This window comes from Mustela nivalis (genome assembly GCF_964662115.1).
Source record: "Mustela nivalis genome assembly, chromosome: X".
In the NCBI taxonomy this organism is placed as follows: Eukaryota; Metazoa; Chordata; class Mammalia; order Carnivora; family Mustelidae; genus Mustela; species Mustela nivalis.
The window spans coordinates 33,150,499-33,177,542 of NC_139040.1; the positions used below are offsets into that span (position 1 = coordinate 33,150,499).

A 27,044-nucleotide genomic window follows, 5' to 3' on the forward strand; every position below is an offset into this window, starting at 1 on the left:
TTAAGAGGAGGAAATTTTATGTGTGAGTCCTCCGGAGCCAGAGTTCTGGTTACTAGAGATGGAGAGGACAGCGGGGCCATCAGCCCTGCTGCAGGGACTAGATCTGAGCACTGTCCAGAAATAATAATCTCTAGGCAGAAACTGACAGAACTCTCTTTTTAGCAAGAGTCCTTCCTGAGTCACTGGGCATAAGCAACCCATTTTAAGGGCAAGAGACAGAGCAAAATAAAGAGCTGGGAGAGATGCAGTATCCCCATTTGTGTGTGGAATTTCAATCATTTCTGTCTTGTTTTGTTTTGATTTTTAAGAATACCAAGAGGTCGTTCTTGGAGGCATGCACCTCCATTAATAAATAAGCTCACTGGCGGAAAATAGCAATGAGGAGGTGGGAGCAGAAGGGGGTCTGGTGCCTCACTCTAAGGGAGAAACGTGGAAATTTTCAGAAATCGCCTGGTAGATCTTGAAGAGATCCCACATCCATAGGATAACTTGCAAGTAAAATTCAAATGTAAAGTTAATTTATTCTCCCTTGTGTCCCCAGGAAGGTGGAGCCTGGACAAAGTCCGATTGTACTTTTAGGAATCTATCAGAGATTGTTATTAGGAATCCTGGGTTGGTGGGTATTCACTATGAGCTGTGAGCAGAGACAGAAGTGCACACTCAGAGCTCAGAGATTGCTGCTGGCTTTAGGGAACACATGGAGAACTGTGACAAATCTGAAAGTGAAAATCCTTTTTTTTTAATTTGAAGATTTTATTTGACAGAGAGCGAGAGCGAGAGTGAGAACAAGCCAGGCGAGCAACCGAAAGAGAGGGAGAAGCAGGCTCCCCACTAAGCAGGGCTCAAATCCAGGACCCTGGGATCATGACCTGAGCCAAAGGCAGACATTTAACCGACTGAGCCACCCAGCTGTCCCTACATTTCTTAAGTTTTAAAAAGTCAGTTAAGAAGGCTGCCAGCTTGTTCTAACATTAGAACCTTCATCCCAAAAGTCATAAATATAAGGGAGTCTTTAGAAAGAGTGTGTATCAGGCTTGCCTGAAGGAAGTCAGTATTGACTTATCTTCAATGAAATGTTTTAATGAAGGGTTAGGCTGCAGGAAGTTTTCCAGAATTAAGGAAGCGAGTAGGGAATTAAGAAAGGAGGGAAGGGCTTCTTCAAAACATAATTTACAAGAGAAAAAAAATTAGAATGAGTACCTCCAAGTTAAGAGAGACTTAAAATACCTATTAAGCAATTACAATATGTGGCTCTTATAATCTCGATGCCAACCAACTTTGAACAATTTTCATGACACAGCTGGAAATTCTGAATAATGACTGGCTTTTTGCTGATATTAAATAATTACCATTAATTAATTTTTAAGAAAGCTGTTGATTTTGTGGTTATGTAGAAAAATATGTTATATTTTATATATACATGATATATATGTATATGTGATACATATTTTATATATACATGATGAAATATTTATGAAGTATTATGGCGTCTGGAGTTTATTTCAAAATAATATGGGAAGGAGAAATAGATAGAAGTAGGAATGAAACAAGGCAGTACATAAATTGGTAAAGCTTAGAGTTGGATGATACATAATGGGTTTTTATTATGTAATTGTACCTACATTTGTCATCTTTGAAAGCCTCCCTAACAAAAGTTTAATAATATTTTAAAAGAGAAAAAGAAGACCTAGAGGTCCTTTCTGAAGCAGGCAACGAAATCACTGCTAGATCTCAGATCATAAAGTTCTCCAGGACTTACTCTCCACTGCTGACCTTGGAAGTGATTACTTTTAGAGCAACGGACTTGGAGTTCTGCATAGAAACACTCACCACTTCAATACAATTGGAGGAAAGAAGGCCATTTTTTGCCAAAGAGCTGGTAGAAAAACTCATACTTTCCTCAGGATCCTATGGCAAGACCAGAGAGGGGTGTGGGAACATTTGGGTATAGGAACATTCCCTTCCAAACTCTCCCCTTCTCCTAACCCCTAGCCATGTGGGAACTAAAGACTTGGTCTGGGGATATTGCATTCTTTTTTGGAGGAGTCCTGATAAGTACAGGCAAGCCTACACTCAGGAAACAAGTGCTAGAGTGGAGATTCCGTTACCTACAGGAAATACTGCACAATGTTCTAGAGCGACCTGAAGTTTCTGAAGGCCTTACACACCGACCAGAAGAGAAGAGCCCAGCTCTGCAGTGGGATTGGCTTGTTGCTGTTAAAATCTTTACCCATTTTCCTAAGGGACTCTGGGGCCTGAAAGTAGGCCTGTGTCAAAGGATAACAAAAGACTGACTCTGGATGAGCTGAAGGCGTTATTAGATATGTGAGTTCAATTTTATCCATGGCACCTATTCGTATAGTTTTATGTACATTGAGTAAAGAATGATTCCAAAGTTGCCTTTTGCTGAGTCTGTCTTATGTTCCAGGCACTGAGCCATGTGTATCACTGACATTATAGATGTAAACTGTACTATCTCAATTTGGTTAAAGACTATGTAATACAGATTTTAGTCTAGTAGCTTAACCCCTTTACCAAATTTATGCCACTATTAATTTTTTTTTTTCTTTTCCTTCTTTCTTTCTTTTTTTTTTTTTAAAAGAAACCATGAATGCAGTCAACAAAACAAGAAGAAACTCAAGATTTTTTGATACTATCTGGAAATTATAAATAATAGCAACAAATGAAGCAGCATTAATAACGATATATATTGCATGGTTATCTTATTTAGTACTTTAGAAAATTAAAGGTATATGTCAGCGGTTCTCAAAGTGTAGTTCAAGGACCCTGGGGGGCTGCTGAGGCTCTTTTAGAGGGTTTGCTAGATTTCCTTTTTCCAACTATTTGTCTTTAAAACTGCATTTTCCTCATAAACTTTAACTGAAACAACAAATCACAAGCTGAATGCAGATACAAATTTGAGAATTCAACTGCGTTTCCATAAAACTAAACATTAAAGAGATTTTCAAAATTGTAAAATATTGTTTTCATAAAAATGTTCTCTTAACATTAAGTGGGTTCATTTTATTTAAAATGAAATGATTCATAAATAGTTAAAACATTTCTCAGTTTTAATTTCAAATACAGCAAATATCGATAGGTATAATCCACGTACACAGAAGCTTTTTGGGGTCTTCAGTCATTTTGAAAATTATGAAGGAGTCCTGATACCATTGCATTTGAGAACTGCTCTTCTACATTAATAGACGAAGTTATTTCAACATTAGAGCATTAAGTTCAGCAAATGAGTAAAGTCTTTATCAATATTTTAAATTTGTCAACCAGTAGAAGAAATTCCGGTAATATTATAATGTCAGGTAAATATAAAGCAACATCAATAATAGCAGCATACTACATGCACTACCTTATTAATTCTTATAAAAATTCTGAAATTCACATGATATTTGGTGAAGTTAACTTCAGAAAAATTAAGTAATTTTGATAGGTATATTTGGAACATTCTTTGATATTTTTAAAACCTTTGAGTTGCCTGAGGAGAAAGTGCAAAAATGAACTACCATAGAAAATACCAGGTATACATCATAATTGAAGTAATGATAACTACCTTTTACTGGGTGCTTCTTAATTTGTCATGCACTGATTCAAGTATTTTATGATTATTATGTAGTTTCATAAATTATCTTACTCAATCCAGACAAAATATTGAAAGAAGGAATTATTAACTAGAATCACTTAAAGTTTCTGAAATTAACTTCATTGAATCTTTATCAGTCTTTCTTAGAATTTTAGAAGCAACAAAAATAAATTATAATTCATGTTCTGCTGAAAATATCAAGTACCACTTCAACCAATAAGCAGTCATTTTGCATGCATTATCTCATTTAGTTCTCAAATAACCCCGAAAAGTGATTATTATTTATTAAGATTACTTAAACTCAGAAACAAAAATACGTTCAATAAACTTATGTCTTAGCACTTTAGAAATAATCATGAACAGTTATCGTTTAAGTCTTTATTGAAAATATCATGAGTTACTAGTAGTACTACTACAACTACGACTACTATGACTACGACTACTATTATGACTATGACCAATACTGCTACTGCTGCTACTCCTCTTCCTATTGTTCGTTGAGTACTCCCTGACTCTGCTACTTTATCTGCATCACATACTTTACATGCATTATCTCATTCCAGCCTTATAAAAGCCATGAAATAGCCTGGTAAGGTTATTTACTTCAGGTCAGGCAATTAAATCCAGAAAATATATAAAGATGTTCACATTGTTTCTTAAAGCCTCGAATTCAGGCAACACAGATCAATTCTCTTCAAACTCTCTGATGATAATATCATATGCCAAGAATCCTTAGATGCGCATTTCTTTCAGATTTCAACATCTTTGAAAACATGGTGTGTCTTATGAATGGAAGTCTCTTACAATCACTGTTGGCCAGCCCCCAGTCCCTACATAGTTGTCATTGCCAGTACATGTGAGAACCTGTTCTGGAAAACTTTTGATCTCTTCCAGTAAAAAAATTATGAGCAGCAATTTCTTTTTTTTTTTTGCATCAAAATTTGCAAAATGGATATCAGCGGCATGGTAGTAATTCAGTGTGAATGAAGAATTATGTCAAAACAGGTAACAGGATGGAACATTCTGAAGGCATCCTCAATAGTGTCAAATGCCACAGAGAGGTCTAGATTAAAAAATTTCCTAGATTAAATTTCTAGATTAAAAAAAATCCCTAGATTAAAAAAAATTTCCTCTGTCTTTGAAAATGAGAAGTTCACTGGTGATTATAGAGAGAACAATTAGAGTGGAGTAGTGAAGACAGGAAACAGATTGCCAGGAAATGAATAATAAATGGTGATACAAAGGGGAGGGAGAGATTATAGAATAAATTTCCTGGAACAAATTGGCCAACATAAAAATGCAAGCGTTCTTCTAAACTGCAGGGCTATCTTGAGTAATACAACACCTTACTAAAACTGAAGGGCAATCTCAAAGGTACCTATTTTTATGGTAGTTTATGCTTTCTGTACTGGGAAATGGATTTCCTTTATGAATGCAAATTTCCTTTACAAAAGGGTAACTTTTAAGGTATTTTTATGGTATGGAAGTTTTCATGGAAAAATTTTTTTCGAAGACACCTAGAAGGACCACACAATGTCAAACACATGCATGGTTCCTAGCCTCATGGAGCAGTAAGTGAATCTCTTGCATATGGGAGTCGATAGCAGAGGATGAAGGAACTATGTTCAGAGAAGAACGTAGAACATGAAACAATGCGAACTGTGTTGCCTTCCTTCTCAGGTGATAAACTGTGGCAGAGTTGTGGAGAGAAGCATTGCGCATTCTTTGGCAAATATATCAGTATGATGTTTGTGCAGTGAGAATGTTAAGAAATTCAGAGTCAGGTTCAGAGTCAACTTTGAACTTCAAAGGGTTTGTAGGTTTAAGAAGAGTAGTGACATAGGCATGTGTGAAGAAGGGATAGTAGGGGTAAGAGGAAGAACTTAAATAACTGAAGAAAGTTGAACTAAAAGAGGAAGACTATAAGCAAGGAGAGCAAGGGAAGACAGTCCACGAGCTAACAAGATGAATGTTCAGGATTTGTAAGATACACTTGAAAGAGAATCTGTGAAGAGGTGAGTGGAGAAGGTCTTAGTATTTAACGACAGTACAGCTGAGGGCATGAAAAAGTGAAATTGGAGGTAGTGCTGAAATATGACCACATTACTACTGAGAAGTAGTAGAATAGGCCACCCCAAAATATGCCTCTTTGGCATAAAGATTATTTTGAGTTGGTTATGTCGAGAAATTGCAAACACAGGGAAAGCTCTGAAAACAATGTAGGAGTTACCCTTTTGTAAAGGAAATTTGCATTCATAAAGTAAATCTATTTCCCAGTACAGACAGCATTTTCCTATCTGTACAAGGAAGAGAATGACTAACTCAAGAGAGGAGACAAGTTTATTAATGGAGAAGACACCCAGTTAAATCTGCATAACAAATCTTACCCTTGTTTATTGTGCTTTTCCTAGTAATCTCCTTTAACTGGTCTCCTCCCAACCAACATCTTTGTTTGTTGTTAGCTGAAGATGATATTTAAGGTGGTGGCTTGCACGACCTGAAGAAGTTACTCAGCTTTTTTTTGGGGGGGGGGCTATATCCCTTGTGTACAGGAAGTATTTACATATTATTAAATGTCTGTTTTTCACTTGTTAATCTGTCTTCTATTATTGGAGGTCTAAGTTAAGACCTCAGAAAGTAGATGGAAAATCATTTCTCCTTCCTGCAACAAACTAATAATGTTTGAGAAAACTAAGATTATATTTAAGATTATATTCAACATTAATGAAGATCAATAATGTGCTTCCACGTTATGGCTGAAAGCTAGTAGAATGGGAGAACTTAAAAATGCAAAAAAGAAAGGTAACGGATGATGGAATAAGGTCCCTGAGGAGGCAAAGTCAGAAACAATTGAAAGAATTACACTAGGAATTAAGAATGGCTGTTATTTTCTATTAGAAGAGATGGTAGTATGAATGGGTGGTAGAAATTATCAAGGCCTCCATGAAAAGGTAAAAGAGGGATAAATAGAAATGAGAACTAACTGGTAGATGGCAAAAGAGCAGAACTGCACGAAATGATTGAAGTGGGTATTTGTTAATTCTGTGAAGCAATGAGAAAAGAGAGTGAATGCAGATAGGTGAATGTAGATAGTAAGCTTTTCTTAAAAATAAAATCAGACAGTTGAACACTCTTATATGCTACTGGGAAAATATTCAGAAGAGAGTTTGGAGGTTCAGGAAAAAGAGAGAATGAGAGAGAGAGAGAGAGAGAGAGAATGAATGGTCAATGAAACAGGCTCTGAGAACCTGAGAATAAATGGACATCTGGGTCCCCAGGCAGAAAGTCAAGACTTGGTAGAAGGTGGCCTCAGTTCTTTTGTAACCGATAAGAAAGATATTATTATGCAAGGGAAAGAAGAGTCGAAATAAAGTGAAAAGTAGAAAGGATTAAGGGAAATAAACCAACTTTTGAGATATTTAGGAAGTTTCATTTATAAGACATGGTGAGTGATTAGATATGGCATGTGAGAGAGAAGGAAGAGTCAATAAGTAATCACAGGTTTCTTAATTGTGTCCTTGGGTAGATGGGGTTGCTGTGAAGCATAGGAACATAGAAGAAGGAGCAAGATTGTGGCAGGAAAGGTAATGGACTCTGGATTGTGTTATGTTAGAAGTGCTTGTTGAGGACCAATATGAAATTCTGCGTGAATATAGGTGTTTGGAACTCAGGAGCTAGGTGTGAGCTGGGGAAAGGATCTTTCTTATAAGGAGAAATTACAAGGTCATGATCTTTTGAGGAGAACTTTTGTGGAAAGAAGAAGGATCAGAAAAGAATGTAGGGCAAGGCTTCTAAACCTTTTTGTAAGTATAGACCTCCTGTCAGTATAATGTTTTTGAATGGATTAAACAACACAGGGAATTGCAAAAAAAAAAAAAAAAAAAAAAAAAAGAAAAAGAAAAAAGCAAAAAGCACAGAGAATTGCCAAAAAAAGAAAAAAAAAGGAAAAAATCCCCCCACCCAAAATTATTCTGACATTTTTCTATCAAACATTAAAGACAAACTTTAAGAACAGTAATATATGTGTTTTTAAATTAACACATCAAATATCAAGTTCTAGTGGTGGATCTAATAGCTACTCAAATTTTGAAATAGTCACCAAAATAGTCAGACCTTATCATAGGTCAAGATATATGCCAGAACTGAATGTGATTTTTAATTGTCTGTGATTCTTCTTGGTGATAATAATACAGACACTGCAAATTACTATTATGGTTCATTGCCTACATTTGTAATTGGAGTTAATCCCAAATTTCAGTTATGGGTTAGTTAAAATAAAGATTTTAATTTTTTTCAACATCAGACTTTAGAAATTTCCAGCTACAGTCATGATGCAGTAGCTGGTATAAAATTAGACTTAACATCTTGCTATTAACTATTTTTTTTTTAAAGATTTTATTTATTTATTTGACAGATCACAAGTAGGCAGAGAAGTAGGCAGAGAGCGAGGAGGAAGCAGGCTCCCCATGGAGCAGAGAGCCTGATGCTCAATCCCAGGACCCTGGGATCATGACCTGAGCCAAAGGCAGAGGCTTTAACCCACTGAGCCACCCAGGCGCCCCTTGCTATTAACAACTATTAAAACTGTTAAAAAAAAAAAAAGACTATCATTTTCTAATAACGGTGGAGTAGCTTATAGAAGGCCTATACTCTTGCTAATAACAACCATAAATTGTGAACAAAATTTTAAAAACTCAACATTTGAAGGTACATAAGGGTGAGCAAAAAAACATGTAGAAAATATAGAAGACTCAGCCATTGAATGAGGGAATCATGTTGCTTGAATTCCAAATTTATATGTCTCCTCCCCTGAGGGCTTCTCCAGCAGGGAGGTTACACTTCAGGTTACACTTCAGAGGAGAAAGTTGCTATCTACGGGCTGTTCATTGAGGGGCTGCTCAACAGTCAGTTTAGTACCTGACTCTTGGTTTTGGCTGAAGTGGTTGTGATCTCAGGGTTGTGATCTGGGGGGGTCATGAAATTGGGCCCTGTGTTGGGCTCCGTGCTGGGCATAGAGTCTGCTTAACATTCTCTCTCCCTTTGCCCCTCCTACTCATGTGCTCTCTCTCTCTCTCTCTCTCTCTCTAATAAATAAATAAGTCTTTTTTCAATATATAAAAAGAGAAGTTACATGTGTAACTGAGTTGCAGAGTAAGAGAATAGCATTAAGATCTGAGAGAACAGCTAGGATTTGAAAGGGCAGTCAGTGACAGGACAAATCACCGGGAGGAGAGGTTTTAAAATATCTGTAGAAAGTTCCCTCCACTTCTTTCTTTACACCTGAATTCTTTATGTGTGAGATTTGTAAGGAACTCATGGAACAAGCAATATTTGAAAGGATGAAAGTATTTAATAGAGATTTCAACAGTTGTCTATGGCAGAGTAAACAAAGTTGGGAGTTTGCATCACACCATTAGAAAAGCTTAGTAAATACCTTGGCCATTCATTTATACTCGGAGCATACCTTGGGAAACAAACAAACCAACCAGTTTCTTAGGACTAAGGGAGTCATAAGAACTGGAAACAAGAGCTTTTAAATCCCAGAACCCACCATAAGAAACAAAAAAACAATGCTTCTATAAGAGTATATTTATAAAATTACTAGATATACAAAGAAACAAAAAAAGTGACCCATAATAAAGAGGAAAATAAGTACATAGAAACAGACCCACACATGATCCAGATATTGAAATTAACAAAGGTTTTAACTGGGATAAATGTCTTAATAATTTACCAGAAAATATAGAAATGTATTGGTAGACGTGAAAATTTCAGGATAGATGTGGAAACTAAAGAAAAGAGGAAATCCTGCAACTAAAAAAATTCATTATTTAAAATTAAGAAAACACATTGGATGGGATTAATAGTAGAAACAATGATCAATGAACTTCAAGTAGGTCAATGCATATCATTTAAACTGAAGCACAATTTAAACAAAAGTTTTTAAAAAATTGGACTCATGTTTCCAGCCATGATAGAGTTCTTGGTACCAGAGTTGCCATCCTGCCAAAAACAGCTATAAAACTAAACAGAAACACACACACACACACACACACACACACAAATATATCTATGATAAAAAAAAATATATAAAGTATATATATATTTCAAGCATTTGGAAATGATTTGTGTAGGACTATGCTTTTTAAGATAAGGGAAACAAATGAGATAGTGCTATATTCACCCTTTCCCTCTCTGTCTGGAGACAATTTCTTGACTGTGGCACGGGGAAGAAAGCCCAAGCAGGGATTGTCTGTCCTGCTGAACTAAGGAAAAAGAGGTCAGCATTCAGGACTCCCCAAACACCTGGAATTTCCTGAGCAAGGTGTAAGAGAAGAGAGAACTCTGCAGAAGGAGAGACCAAGAAGTATTTGTGAGCAGAAACTCCAGGTACATGGTTGAGAGCTGGTTATGTAGTGAGATTCCATAAAGCCTAGAAGTGAGTGGCAGTGATGAGGACAAGAATAGGACAAATATACTAGAGGTTAAACAGTTCTAAAAGTTAGAATCTGGCCCTACCAGAATGAAGAGACCACATTTTCCATCATTAACATCTTGAGGATTCAGCTGAAACAAAAGAAAGTATATACTTAGTGGTAAGGATCATGTCCCTAAAAGATGCACCTTAGTAAAACTTAAAACCAAACCTGAATAGAGTCAAGAAAAACAGAAGGAAATTCATAGCATGCCAGCCTGAAATTGAATACTCTTTAAAAGAAAACAACACCTCCTGAACTTTTTGTAATATCTACAGTGCCCATTATAAAATAAATGTTGGATATGAAGAAATAGGAAATTATGATAATAATCATAAAAAAGCAATCAATGAAAACAGACTTCCTGTACCACCTACCATTGGAATTATCAGAAAAGAATTTGCAGCAACTATTACAAAATAAAGATGTTGAAGGACTTAAAGCCAAATATGGTCCCAATGAATGAAAAGATACTGGCTCTTGACAGAGAAATGTAAATTATAAGAAAGAATGGAATGGAAGCTTTGGAACTATGAGGTAAAATATATGAATGAAAACTAAACTGGACAGGTTTTACAGATGATTGGCGATGACAGAAGAAGGGAATTACAAACCTAAAGACACTCGTAAAAATTAATTGGAAGAGGCTGAGGGAGTGAAGGAAGATGGGGGCATAGTCGGAGGACCCTAGGCTTGCCTCATCCCTCGGACATAGCTAGATGACTATTAGATCATTCCGAATACTCAAGAAGTTGATGTGAGGACTGACAGAAGAAACTGCACAACTAGAGGGAGAGAAGAGGCCACATGGAGGAAGGTAAGAAGTGCAGAGACATGGTTTGGAGGAGATACAGATCACACGTGCTGTGGAAGGGAGGGAGTGGTGGTCATGGAGAAAGGTGAGAGAGGAGGAGGAGAGAGGGAACAAACAGGGATCGCCATAAGGAGAACAATTCTCCAAAGCCACTGGCTGGGAAAAAGAGATGGGCTAATTTTCCAGAGTTTTTGCAACCAGCAGGGCTCAAGGAGTGGAATTTTAGAGGTCAGCACGCTTTGCCAAGATAGAGCCTGGTGGGTGCTGCCCTACTTCTGGAAAGAAGGTAGGTGAGCAACACTGGGGCAGATGGCACGATCTGAAGATCACCAGTGGAACATGGAGAGAGACCGTTGGCTCTTTTTGGAGCTTATCTGTGAGAGCTGGCATTCACAGAGATGCCTCTCTGGGAATAAAGGAGTCAGTGGGCACTGTTTCCCTCACCTGCTTCTCAGCATAGGTGCAGAGACACCTGCTAAGGGGAGCTAACCCAGACACTGGCTGTTTAGCTAGCTTGCTCCAATTCCCATGCCCACGCACCCTGGCATGACCACCCTTCTTGGTCAAACCTGCATTTATCTCAGCGCAACAGGACCCTCCCCCAGGCAACCAGTGCAGGTCCCCACCACAGCATATCCCTAAACTTTGGAGTTTTAAAAGTCAGCAGACTTGGCTGGGATACAGCCCAAGGGGCACCTTGTTTTCTGATCATACAGTAATGCAAGGCTTTATTTCTACAGGAAGTAGCATCAGGTCTCATGTAACAAGCAGACCAGAGCATGCCTACTTGAAACCTGCCACGCTCTGGCCTAGGTCCAGTACTGACCACTGTAAGCAAGGACAGACTCTGAAGACAACTGACCTGAGGGAAAGAGCTTCCCAAACATGGCAGCAGAGTACATGAAGCACATACCAGAGACACTCTCTGAAGCCCCAGTACCTGGACACCATATGTATGACCTTTTCTTCACAAATCCATTACTTTCAGGAGCACGAAACAAATCAGGCTTTTCTAACACACAAAAGAAGATAGAGACTTAGCCAAAATACCAAGAGAAGAATTCATCCCAAAAGAAAGAACAAGAAAAGTTCACTGCCAGAGAGCTAATTGAAACAGATATAAGTAATATGCTTGCTTGAGAATTTACAGCAACAATCATAAGGATACCGGGTGGGCTTAAGAGAAACATGTAACACATCAGGGAGACTCTTAACACAGAGACAAGGAGTTAAAAAAGAGTAAGAATTAAAAATACAGAATTAAAAATAACCGAGATTTGAAACTGCCAGAATGTAATGACCACAAGGTGGAAGAATCAGAGGAATGAATAAGTGGTATAGAAATAGAATAATGGAAAATAATGAAGCTGAACAAAAGAGAGAAAGAAGAATTATGGATCACGAGAATAGACTTAGGGAACTCAGTGACTCCATCAAATGTAACATTTGTATCATAGAAGTCCAACAGGAAGAGAGAGGAAAGGGAGTATAAGGTTTATTTGAGGAAATAATAGCTGAAAACTTTCCTAATCTGGAGAAGGAAACAGACATCCAAGTCCAGGAGGCATGTTGAACTCCTAGCAAAATCAACAAAAGCAAGCCAACACCAAGACATATTGCAGTTGAATTTGCAAAACATAGTGATAGAGGAAAAACTTAAAAGCAGCAAGACAAAGGAAGTCTTTAACTTACAAGAGAAGACCCATAAGGCTAGCTGCAGATCTCCACAAAAATTTGTAAGAAGTTTTTGAAAGAAGCTCCACAAATATTGACAAGCCTGAAGGGAGTGGCATGATATATTCAACGTGCTGAATGGGAAAAATCTATAGCCAAGAATACTCTATCCAGCAAAGCTATAATTCAGAATAAGTGAGCTAAAGAGTTTCCCAGACAAAAACTAAAGGAGTTTGTGATCACTAAACCAGGCCTGCAAGAAAGATTTTTTAAAAAGATTTATTTATTTATTTGAGAGAGAGCACAAGAGAGCAGGGGGAAGGGAAAAGCAGAGAGAGAGAGAGATAGATAGATAGAGAAAATCTCCAGCAGATACCCTGTTAAGCACAAAGCCTGACACAGGGCTTGATCCCAAGATCTCATGACCCTGAGATCATGACCTAAGCTGAAACCAAGAGTTGGATGCTCAACTGACTGAGCCACCCAGGCACCCCTGCAAAAAATATTAAAGAGGACTCTTTGAGAAGGAAAGAAGGAACAAAAGTGACAATACTAGAAAAGAACAGAGAAAATCTCCAGAAACGACCACAAAATAAACAATAAAATGGCACTAAATACACATCTATCAATAATCACTCTGAATGTAAATGGACTAAATGCTCCAATCAAAAGACATGCAGGGTCAGAATGGATTAAATTTAAAGAAAGAACCATTGATATACTGCTTCCAAAAGACTCATTTTAGACCTAAGGACATCTACAGATAGAAAGTGAGGGTCTGGAGAAACATTAATCATGCCAATGGAAGTCAAAAGAAAGAGTAGCAATACTTACATCAGACAAAATAGATGTTTAAAACAAAGACTGTAACAAGAGGTGAAGAAGGACATTATATCATAATTAAGGGGTCTATCCCACAAGAAGATCTAACAATTTTAAATATTTATGCCCCCAACTTGGGAACACCCAAATATATAAATCAGTTCAACATAAAGAAACTCATTGATAATAATACAATAAAAGTAGGGGACATTAACACCCCATTTACAAAAGTGGACACATCATCCAAACAGAAAATTAACAAGGAAAAATGGCTTTGAGTGACACACTAGACCAGATAAACTTAAAAAAAAAAAAAAAGATTTTATTTATTTATTTGGTAAAGAGAGAGGTCACAACTAGGCAGAGAGGCAGGCAGAGAGGGAAAAGCAGACTCCCTGCTGAGCCGAGGGTCTGAGAGTCAGAAAGTCTGATGTGGGGCTTGATCCCAGGACCCTGAGCTGAAGGCAGAGACTTAACCCACTGAGCCACCCAGGCACCCCAGACCAGATAGACTTAACAGATATATCCAGAACATTTCATCCTAAAGCCCTAGAGTATACATTCTTCTCAAGTGCACATGGAACATTTTCCAGAACAGATCCCACACTGGGTCACAAATCAGCCCTCAACAAATACAAATAGATTCAGATCACAGCATGCATCTTTTCTGAACGCTATGAAACTTGAAGTCAATCACAAGAAAAAAAAAATTGGAAAGACCACAAATACATGGAGGTTAAGCAATATGCTACTAAAGAATGAATGGCTCAACTAGGAAATCAAAGAAATAATAATAATAAAAATGTACATGGAAACAAATGAAAATGAAAACATGACAGTTCAAAACCTTTGGGATGCAGCAAAAGCTGTCATATGAGGGAAGTATATAGGGGTGCCAGGGTGGCTCAATGGGTTAAGCCTCTGCCTTCAGCTCAGGTCATGTTCCCAGGGTCCTGGGATCAAGCCCCATATCAGACTCTGCTCAGCAGAGAGCCTGCTTCCACCTCTCTGTCTGCCTGCCTCTCTGCCTACTTGTGTTCTCTCTCTCTGTGTCAAATAAATAAATAAAATCTTTTAAAAAAAAAAGAGGGAAGTATATAACAGTACAGACCTACCTCTAGAAGTAAGAAAAACCAAATAAACAGCCTAACTTTACACCTAAAGGAGCTACTAAAAGAACAACAAATAAAGCCTAACCTAGCAGAAGAGGGGAAATAATAGAGATTAGAACAAAAACAAATGATATGGAAAATAAAAACAGTAGAACAGATCAAGGAAACCAGGAGCTAGTTCTTTGAGAATATTAATAAAATTGATAAGCCCCTAGCCAGGCTTATCAAAATGAAAGAGAAAGGATCCAAATAAAATCACAAATAAGAGAGAAGAGATTACAATCAAACCATGGAAATACAATTATAAGACAATATTATGAAGAACTATATGCCAACAAATTAGACAATCTAGAAGAAATGCATGAATTCTTAGAAACACATAAACTACCAAAATTGAAAAAGAAGAAATAAAAGAACTGAACATACTGATAACCAGCAAAGAAATTATTTCAGTAATAAAAATATCTCCCAACGGGGCACGTGGGTGGCTCAGTGGGTTAAAGCCTCTGCCTTCAGCTCAGGTCATGATCCCAGGGTCCTGGGATCGAGCCCCGCATGAGGCTCTCTGCTCAGCAGGGAGCCTGCTTCCCTTCCTCTCTCTCTCTGCCTGCCTTTCTGCCTACTTGTGATCAATGTCTGTCAAATAAATAAATAAACAAAATCTTAAAAAAAAAAAAATTCCCCAACAAACAGAAATCCAAGGCCAGACAGCTTACCAAAGGAATTCTACCAAACATTTAAGAAAAGTTAATACTTATTCTTCTCAAACTATTCTTTTTTTAAAAAACTATTTTATTTATTTATTTGACAGAGAAAGACACACAGAGGGAATACAGCAGTGGGGAGCAGGAGAGGGAGAAGCGGGCTTCCCACTGAGCAGGGAGCCGATGTGGGCCTTGATCCCAGGACCCTGGGATCATGACCTGAGCCGAAGACAGCCGCTTAATGACTGAGCCACCCAGGTGCCCTCAAACTATTCTAAAAAATAGAAATGGGGGGCACCTGGGTGGCTCAGTGGTTAAGTCTCTGCCTTTGGCTCAGGTTGTGATCTCAGGGTCCTGGGATTGAGCCCCGCATCAGGCTCTCTGCTTGGCAGGGAGCCTGCTTCCCCCGCCCCCCCACCGCCTGCCTCTCTGACTACTTGTGATCTCTGTAAAATAAATAAATAAAATCTTAAAAAAAAAATGGAAGGACAACTTCTATATGTATTCTATGAAGACAGTATTACCCTGATTCCAAAACCAGACAAAAACCCCACTAAAAAAGAGAAACTCAGGCCAATATCCTTAATGAATATGGATGCAAAGATTCTCAACAAAATATTAGCAAATTGAATCCAATAGTACATTAAAAGAATCATTCACCACGATCAAGTGGGATTTATTCCTGGGCTGCTAAGGTGATTCAATATTCACAAATTAATCAATGTCATACACCACATTAATAAAAGAAAGGGTAAGAGCCATGTGATCCTCTCAATAAGTGCAGAAAAACATCTGACAATGTGCAACATTCGTTCATGATAAAAACCCTCAACAAACTGAGTATAGAGGGAACATCCCTTAACATAATAAAAGCCATATATGAAATACCCATAGCTAAAATCATCCTCAACAGGGAAAAACTGAAAGCTTTTATTCTACAGTCAGGAACAAGACAAGGATGTCCACTCTCACCACTGTTATTTAACATAGTACTGGAAGTTTTGCCATAATAATCAGACAACAACAACAACAAAAATAAAAGTCATCCAAATCAGCAAGGAAGAAGTCAAACTTTCATGATTTGCAGATGACACAATATTCTATGTAGAAAACATGAAATACTCCACCAAAAAATTGCTAGAACTGATACACAACTTCAGGGGACTTGTAAGATACAAAATCAATGTACAGAAATTTGTTGCATTTGTATACACAAATAATGAAGTAGCAGAAAGAGAAATCAAGGAATCAATCCCCTTTATAATTTCACCAAAAACCACAAGATACCTAGGGATGAACCAAAGAGGTAAAAGATCTGTACTCTGAAAACTATTAAACATTGATGAAATAAATTGAAGATGATCCAAAGAAATCAAAGACATTCCATGCTCATGGATTGGAAGAATGAAGATTGTTAACATGTCTATACTACCCAAAGCAACCTACACATTTAATGCAACCCCTATCAAAATAGCTCCTACATTTTTCACAGAGATAGAAAAATCCTAAAATTTGTATGGAACCACTAAAGACTCTGAAAAGCCAAAGAAATGTTGAAAAAGAAAACCAAAGCTGGTAGCATCACAATTCCAGACTTCAAGCTCTATTACAAAGCTGTGATCATCAAGACAGCATGGTACTGGAACAAGAACAGACACACAGATCAATGGAACAGAATAGAAAGTCCAGAAATGGACCCACAACTCTATGGTCAACTAATCTTTGGCAAAGAAGGAAAGAATACACAATAGAAAAAAAGACAGTCTTTTCAACAAACGGTGCTGGGAAAATTGGACAGCAACATGCCAAAGAATGAAACTGGACCACTTTCTTACACCATACACAAAAATAAATTCAAAATGGATGAAAGACCTCAATGTGACACAGGAATCCATCAAAATCCCAGAAGAGAACAGAAGCAGGAATCTCTTTAACATTGGCCATAGCAACTTCTTACTAGATATGTCTCCCAAGGCAAGGGAAGTAAAAGCAAAAATAAACCATTGGGATTTCACCAAAATAAAAAGCTCTGTATGGTGAAGAAAACAATGAACAAAAATAAAAGGCAACCTACAGAATGAGAGATGATTTTTGCTCAAAACATATCTGATAAAAGGTTAGTATCCAAAATCTATAAAGAACTAATACAACTGAACACCCCCCCCCCCAAAAAAAACCCAGTTAAAAAATGGGCAGAAGACTTGAATAGACATTTTTCCAAAGAAGACATCCAGATGGCCAGCCTACATATGAAAAGCTGCTCAGTATTATTGACCATCAAGGAAATACAAATCAAAACTATGAGATATGACCTCACACCAGTCAGAATGGCTAAAATTAACAAAACAGAAAACAACAGGTGTTGGAGGGGATGTGGTGAAAGTGGAACCCTCTTGCACTATTGGTGGGAATGCAAACTGGTGCAGTCACTCTGAAAACCAGTATGGAGTTTTCTCAAAAAGTTAAAAGTAGAACTACCCTATGATCCAGAAATTGCCCAAAGGATATACAAACACTGATTTGAAGGGATACATTCTCCCTGACGTTGATAGCAGCATTATGGAAAGAGCCCAAATGTCCATCAACTGATAACTGGATAAAGAAGTGGTATATAGGGGCGCCTGGGTGGCTCAGTGGGTTAAGCCGCTGCCTTCGGCTCAGGTCATGATCTCAGGGTCCTGGGATCGAGTCCCACATCGGGCTCTCTGCTCAGCAGGGGGCCTGCTTCCTTTCCTCTCTGTGTGATCTCTTCCCTTCCTCTCTCCTACTGTGATCTCTGTCTGTCAAATAAATAAATATAATCTTAAAGAAAAAAAAAAAAAAGAAGTGGTATATATACACAATGGAATATTCTTCAGTCCCCCAAAAGAATGGAATCTTGCTATTTGCAAGGATATGTACAGAGCCAATGAGTATTATGGTTAGTGAACTAATTCAGTCAGAGGAAGACAAATACCATATGATTTCATTCATATGTGGAATTTAAGAAACAGATAGACATGGGGGAAAAAAAGAGATACAAACCAAGAAACAGATACTTAACTAACTACAGAGAACAAACTGAGAGAAACAGGCAGTGGGAAGGGTTAAATAGGTGATGGGGATTAAGAAAGGCACTAAGATGGGGCCTGGGTGGCTCAGTGGGTTAAAGCCTCTGCCTTCTGCTCAGGTCATGATCTCAGGGTCCTGGGATTGAGCCCCGTGTCTGGCTCTCTGCTCAGTGCAGAGCCTGCTTCCTCCTCTTTCTCTGCCTGCCTCTCTGCCTACTTGTGATCTCTCTCTGTCAAAAAAAAAAAAAAAAAAAAAAAAGGCACCAAGATGAGCACTGAATGTTGTATCTAAGTGAGGAATCACTAAATTCTATTCCTGAAATTGGTATTACAGTATGTTAACTAACTGGAATCTAAATCAAAACTTGAAAAAAATAAGTGGAAAAACAAAGTATTTTATAAACTTTAGACTTTCATTGACTTATGGAGCAATATAAACCACTCTAACACACATGTAATAAGAATCTCAGAAGAAGAGGAGAAATAATGGGGCAGGAAAATATTTGAAGAGATAATGGTAAAAATTCCCTAAATTTGGCAAAAAGTATCAATCTATAGATATATATAGATATATATAGATATATGCAATCTATAGATATATGCAACTCAACAAGACTTGAGTGTAATAAATTTGAAGAAAACAAATCCTAAGCATATTATAAACTAACTACTTCTAAACAATATATATATAATAAATCTAAAGGCAAGAGAAAAATAACACATTTCACAGAGAGGATTAATATAGAAATGTCCAAAGACTTTACATCAGATACTATAGAAGGCAAACGATAATAAAACTGCCTTTAAATAGAACAAAGTAAAAACAAAACAAACCTGTCAAGCCAGAATTTTATGAGGGTAAAATTAAGACATTTTCAGACAAAATAAATCTAGGAGAATTTATTGACAGGAGATCTTCACTAAAAGAAATGCTGAAGAAATGTTTTGAATTGATTGAAACAACAGATGAAAATTCAGATCTATTCGAGTATAAGCTACATCCTATTAATTTCCAAAGACTGAAATGTTCTATAATAACTTTTTTACAATGTCGGAATTAAATATCTCAGTTGTTTACAGGCCCCCTCCCAAAAAATCATAAGGAAATGTGGTAAAACAGTTGGATAAATATGTTGAAAACACAGCATATAAAATCTGTGGACATTGCAAAAGCAGTGTTTCGAGGCTATTTTAGCCATAGGTGTCTATATTAGAAAAAAAAGGAAAGGGCTAAAATCGGTGAACTCAGTTTCCACAATAAAAATTTTTTACAAAGAAGAAATTACATCCTATGTAGAAGGAAAGAAATAATAAAGACAAAAACAAAAATCAATGAAAGAGAAAACAAAAATAAGAGAAAACTGGCAAAGTAAAAGCTAATTCTTTGCAAAGTTTAATAAAGTTGATGAATCTCTAACAAGACACACCAAGACAAAGCAGGCAGAAAGAAGAGAGAACACAAAGTACCAAAATCAAGAATGAAAGAGAAGGTATCACTACATAACCTACAGACATTAAAAAATCAGGAGCTACTATGATCAGGTTTATGATCTGCTTCATGTATAATGTTAAGAATCATACAATAGTACAAGTCTGTTTATACCCACTGACATATGTGCAATTGTTTCCATATAGTTTACTTCTAAATATGGTATAACCCCACAACATATTGCTATAAGTTTTCTTTGAGTTATTACTTAACTTTTAAAAAACACAATGAGAGAATGTATGCGTTTTACAATTTCAAATGTTTCATTTTCCCAATCTCTCTCCTTCCTTTCTGAGATCCATGCATATTTGATGACTTTGCAGAGCCTCATAAACTGTTGATGCTCTTTTGGTTTTTAAAAGAAATTTACCTATTGAGCATAGTTCACTGGCCTATAAAAATAGGTTCCAATTATATATTTGTATGAGGTTTTACAAATGTATATACCTGTGTAATTACCACCCAATCAAAATAATAGAACATTGGGGCGCCTGGGTGGCTCAGTGGGTTAAGCCTCTGCCTTCGGCTTGGGTCATGATCTCAGGGTCCTGGGATGGAGCCTTACATTGGGCTCTCTGCTCAGCAGGGATCCTGCTTCTCCCTTTCTCTGTCTGAGTCTCTGTCTACTTGTGATCTCTCTCTCTGTGTCAAATAAACAAATAAAATATTTTTTAAAAATAATAGAACATTTTCAACACTGCAGATCGTTTTCTCATGTCCCTTTCTAGTCAGTGTCTTTGAGCTCAGAAAATGACTATTTGGATATCTATCAATATAAAATAGCTTTGCTGTTCCAAACTTCACATAGATGGAATTCTATAGGATCTAGGTTTATGTATTTGGCTGGTTTTATTCATTAAAATGGCTGCCAAATCACCCTTATTTTTGGTTGTATTCCTAGTTTTTATTGTAAATATTACACTTTTGTGAGAACTTTTGCTAATATTTTCACATGTTGAATGGACATTTGGGTTATTTCTACTATTGGATTATTATGTATAAAGTAGCTTTGAGTATTTGTGCATAATTTTTTGTGTGTGCATGGACATACATATTATGTGGGTAAATGTAAACAGTGGAATGATAGGGTAGATGCATATATACCTTTACTATTATTATTATTGCTATTATTATTAAGATATAACATATTATTTGTTTCAAGGGTACAGGTCTGTCTTCAGTCTCACCCAACTCACAGCACTCACCATATAGCAAATACCCTCCCCAGTCCATTACCCAGCCACCCCATCTGTCCCATCCCTCTCCATTTCAGCAACTCTGCTTGTTTCCTGAGATTAAGAGTCCCTTAAAAAAAATTTTTTTTTAAATTTAATTATTTTTCAGTGTTCCAAAATTCATTGTCTATGCACCATACCCTGTGCTCCATGCAATACATGCCCTCCACAATACCCGCCACCAGGCTTACGCCAGCCGCCCCCCCACCCCCCCCACCCCCGCCGCACACACACATGAGTCAAGGCTTGTCTCCTTCTCTGGTTTTGTCTTGTTTCTTTTTTCCTTATGATCCTCTGTCTTGTTTCTCAAATTCCCATTCTGTCAGTTGTCTTTTGGTTTTGTTAACTGTTTCCTTTGTTGTGCAAAATCTTTTTATCTTGATGAAGTCCCAATAGTTCATTCTTGCCCTTGCTTCCCTTGTCTTTGCAATGTTTCTAGGAAGAAGTTGCTGCAGTTGTTGCAATGTTTCTAGGAAGAAGAGGATGCAGCCTGTGTTCTCAAGGATTTTGATAGACTTCTGTCTCACATTTATGTCTTTCATGCATTTTGAGTCTAGTTTTGTGTGCGGTGTAAGGAAATGGTCCAGTTTCATTCTTCTGCATGTAGCTGTCCAATTTTCCCAACACCATTTGTTGAAGAAACTTTTTTCCATTAGACATTCTTTTCTGCTTTATCAAAGATTAGTTGACCATAGAGTTGAGGGTCCATTTCTGGGCTCTCTATTCTGTTCCATTGATCTATGTATCTATTTTTGTTCCAGTACCATACTGTCTTGATGATCACAGCTTTTTTTTTTTTTTTAACATTTTATTTATTCATTTGACACAGAGAGAGAGATCACAAGTAGCCAGAGAGGCAGACAGAGAGAGAGGGGGGAAGCAGGCTACCTGCTGAGCAGAGAGCCCGATGCGGGGCTCGATCCCAGGACTCTGGGATCATGACCTGAGATGAAGGCAGAGGATTAACCCACTGAGCCACCCAGGCACCCTGATCACAGCTTTTTAATAGAGCTTGAAGTCTGGAATTGTGATTCCAGCAGCTTTGGTTTTCTTTTTCTTTTCTTTTCCTTCATCTTCTTTTTTTTTTTTTTTTTTTTTTTAAGATTTCATTTATTTAGTTGACAGACAGAGATGACAAGTAGGCAGAGACGCAGGCAGAGAGAGGAGGAAGCAGGCTCCGTGCGGAGCAGAGAGCCCGATGAGGGGCTCGATCCCAGGACCCTGGGATCATGACCTGAGCTGAAGGCAGAGGCTTTAACACACTGAGCCACCCAGGAGCCCCTGGTTTTCTTTTTCAATATTCCCTTGGCTATTCAGGGTCTTTTAAGGTTCCAGACAAATTTAAGGATTACTTGTTCCAGCTTTGTGCAAGAAGTTGATGATATTTTGATAGGATTGCATTGAATGTGTAGATTGTCCTAGGTATCATAGACATTTTCACAATATTTGTTCTTCCAATCCACAAGCAAGGAACATTTTTCCATTTCTTTGTATCTTCCTGAATTTCTTTCATGAGTATTCTATAGTGTTCTGAGTACAGATCCTTTGCCTCTTTGGCTAGATTTATTTCTAGGTATCTTATGATTTTTGGTGCAGTTGTAAATGGGATCGACTCCTTAATTTCTTTTTATTCTGTCTTGTTCGTTTATAGAAATGCAACTGATTTCTATGCATTGATTTTATATCCTGACATTTTACTGAATTCCTGTTTGAGTTCTAGCAGTTTTGGGGTAGAGTCTTTTGGGTTTTCCACATAATGTATCGTATTATCTGTAGAGTGAGAGTTTGACTTCTTTGCTGATTCAGATGCACTTTATTTCTTTTTGTTGTCTGATTGCTGAGGCTAGGACATTTAGCACTTTGTTGAACAGCAGTGGTGATAGTGGACATCCCTGCCGTGTTCCTGACCTTAGGGGGAAAGCTTTCAGTTTTTCCCCATTGAGAATGATATTCGCTGTGGATTTTTCATAGATGGCTTTTTATGACACTGAGATATGTACCCTCTATCCCTACGCTGTGAAGTTTTAATCAAGAAAGGATGCTGTACTTTGTCAAATGCTTTTCCTGAAATCTATTGAGAGTATCATGATTCTTGACCTTTCTTTTACTAATATAGTGTATCACATTGATTTGCAGATGTTGAACCACCCTTGCAGCCCAGGAATAAATCTCACTTGATTGTGGTGAATAATCCTTTTAATGTACTGTTGGGTCCTATTGGCTAGTATTTTGGTGAGAATTTTTGCACCCATGTTCATCAGGGATATTGGTTTTTAATTCTCCTTTTTGGTGGGGTCTTTGTCAGGTTTTAGGATCAAAGTAATGCTGGCTTTATAAAATACGTTTGAAAGTTTTCCTTCCATTTCTATTTTTTGGAACAGTTTCAGAAGAAAAGGTATTAATTCTTTTTAAATGTTTGGTAGAATTCCCCTGGGAAGATATCTGGCTCTGGGTTCTTATTGTTGGGAGACTTTTGATCACTGCTTCAATTTCATTACTAGCTATGGGTATGTTTAGGTTTTCTATTTCTTCCTGGTTCAGTTTTTGTAGTTTACACATATCTAGGAATTCATCTATTTCTTCTAGATTGTCTAATTTGTTGGCATATAGTTGCTCATAGTTGTTCTAAGTAAAATATCACCATGGAAAAAAGGGCTTTAAATGACACACTGGACCAGATGGACTTCACAGATATATTCAGAACAGTCTATTTCAAAGCTACAGAATACACACTTTTCTCTAGTGCACATGGAACATTCTCCAGAATAGATCACATCCTGGGTCACAAATGAGGTTTCAACCAAAAGATTGGGATCATTCTCTGCATATTTTGAACCACAGTGCTTTGAAACTGGAACTCAATCACAAGAATAAGGTTGGAAAGAACTCAAATACATGAAGGTTAAAGAGCATCTTACTGTACAATGAATGGGTCAACCAGGAAATTAAAGAAGAATTTTAAAAAATTCATGGAAACAAGTGAAAATGAAAATACTGTTCAAAATGGTTGGGATACAGCAAAGGCAGTCCTAAGGGGGAATTACGTAGTAATACAAGCCTTTCTCAAGAAACAAGGAAGGTCTGAAATACACAAACTTACCCTACACCTAAAGGAGCTAGAGAGAGAACAGCAAATAAAGCCTAGACCCAGCAGAAGAAGAGAACTAATAAAGACCAGAGCAGAAATCAGTGAAATAGGATCCAAAAGAACATTAGAACAGATTAACGAAACTAGGAGCTGGCTCTTTGAAAGAACTAATAAGATTGATAAGCCCCTGGCCTGTCTTATCAAAAAGAAAAGAGAAAGGACCCAAACTAATACACTCATAAATGAAAGAGGAGATATCACAGCCAACACTGAAGAAATGCAAACAGGCATATATATATTTTAAAAGACATTGCTCAAGTACCATTTTGCATTCCCATCAGCAAATTATGAAAGTCTCAGTTGCTACTAATTCTTGCTACCCTTTGGTAGTGTTAGTCTTTTCAATTTTAGTAATTCTAGTGGGTGATAATCTGTTTCTCATTGTAGTTTTAAAGTGGTATGACCTTCATGGTACTGAGTATTATTTCATGTATTTATTGCCATTTGGATACATTCTTTTATATAAATTGTCCATGACTCTGCCCATTTTTAATTGAGTTGTTTGTCTTACTACTTAATGGTAAGAGTTCTTTATATATTTTGAAACAAGTTTTTTTTTTGTGAGAAATATCTTGTTAATATTTGCTCTGAGACTGTGGCTTGTTTCTTTGATTTCCTTAGCAGTGTCATTTAAAGAGCAGTTTTTAATTATGGTGAAATTCAACTTATCAGTTTTTAAATTTCCTTGTTAAAGTATTTTTTCTATATTTAAAATATTGGTTTATGCCAAGGTTAAAGACATCCTCCTATAATTTATCCTTAGATCTTATATTTAGGTCTATAATCTATTTTAAAGTAATTTTGTGTAAAATGTGAGGTAGATATCAAAGTTAATATATTTTCATATCAATACGTACACAAATCTCAGAACATTTGTTGAAAAAACCATTTTCCCTATTTAATTATCTTGGTGCATTTTTTGCAATTCAATTGATAGTATATGTATGAGTATATTTATAAATTTTCTTTTAATTGCATTGATTCATTTCTATTTTTTCCCCAGTATCCATTCTCATGATTACTTAAACTTTAAAGTAAGTCTTTGAATCAGATAGTATAAATGTTCCTACTTTATTTTTCCTTTATGAAATTATTTTGATTGTCCTAAGTGCTTTGCATTTCTATTTAAATTTTGGAATCTGCTTGTAGTTTGTCCAAATAATGGATGTGGTTATTTTGGAGTCACTATGAGTCCATAGATTAATTTGGGTGACATTTTAAGTTTTAGTCTTCTAATTTAAGAACTTGTACAATCTCTCCATTTAATTAGTCAATCTTAATTTCTCTATGCAATATTTTGAAGATTGTAGTATAGAGAGTTTTCACATCTTTCTAACGGTACCATATTTTTATGATATTATAGATATAGTTTACTAAATGTTTTCATTATTTGTTGCTAGTATGTGGAAATAAAATTTATTTTTGTATGTTATATTGACTTGATATCTTGCTACCTTGATAAATTTACTTATTGATATTAGTAAAGTTTTCTTTTTATAGGTTTCTTAAGCATTTCCACATAAATTGTTATCTTCAAGTAAAAGTTTTAACTTTTTCCATTCTTCATTACCTTAATTTTTATTTATTTAAATTCACCTTATTTAGTTGGCCATGAACTAAAGTGGATCAAAATGGAAAGAAATAGAAAACTGAAATTGCTCTTCATCTACCAAAGTAATTAAATTAATATTTAAAATCTTTTCCACAGCTAAATTGACATCCAAATTTTTAATTGGTGAATTCTGTCAAAATATTTTGGAGGGAAACATTAAATTTACATGAATGTTTTCAGAAAATGGAAGAGGAAGGAATATGCCCAACTGACTTTATGGGGCCAGCATAACCCTGATAGGAAAACCTGATAAAGACTTTAACAGATGGGATATATGTAGAGCGATATCAATTGTATACATAGATGCAGGGTATCTCGATAACATATCAATCTATAAATAAACTCTTTCTTGGGGCACCTGGGTGGCTAAGTCGGTTAAGCATCTGCCTTGGACTCAGGTCCTGAGATCAAGCCCCATGGTGGGCTCTGCACTCAGTGGGGAGTCTGTTTCTCCCTCTCCCTTTGTGCTCACTCTTGCTCTCACTTTCTCTCAAATAAATACATGAATAATCTAAAAAAAACCCCAAAAAACAAAACACCTCTGCCCTAGTTCTTGACTGATTTTTAAACAACATAGGAACAGAGGAAATACTGGAGGAATAGATTAAAAAGAGGCATCTGGAAGTCAAGAAAATAGCAGAGACAGGGGATGCCTCAGGGTATGGGAGACACAGGTTTTACCTCTGGAGTCCGGAAAGGTAACTGTTTACTAAAAGACAAAAACAATAATCTTCAAAAGTGAAAACAAACTCTAGAGTATCACAATGTATAACAATGTCCAGTTTTAATTGGACAATTGGTTATTCAGAGAAATAGAAAAGTAGAATCCACAAACAGAAAAAAGTGAAGTAAATATAAATAGACTATATTGGACACAGATGTTGGATTGAAAATACAATATTGGCTCTAATCTAAGGAACCAATAGTGGAATTAAAATTGCACACTAACTAATTTACTTAAAACAAAAGAAGGTAAGGAAGTGACATGTGCAAACAAATAATAGAGTAGGAACTTCCAATAATTGTATATTCATAAAATCAACAGAAAAACTGTAACTATATAAATTAATCGAAGGCTTGCAGCAACACAGGAAACACTAATTCAACACATGCATCACAGTATCAGTAAGAATCTATATTATTTTCATTGCTTGATCTCCAGGTCAGTGGTAAACTTGAAAAATAATAGCTGATTCTAAGAAGAAAGATTAGAGCAATACAGGCCTAGGCAAGAAAGATCCCAGATAAGCAACCTAACCTTACACCTAAAAGAGCTAGAAAAAGAAGAAAAAACAAAACTCAAAGCTAGTAGA

The 27,044-nt window shown here is 36.6% G+C and overlaps 1 protein-coding gene across 1 annotated transcript in view; it reads right to left on the minus strand.

Annotated features, from left to right (window-relative positions):
* HTR2C (5-hydroxytryptamine receptor 2C) overlaps positions 1-27,044 on the minus strand; it is a 286,229-nt gene that overhangs the window by 4,044 nt on the left and 255,141 nt on the right. The gene's annotated exons all lie outside the window — the stretch shown is intronic.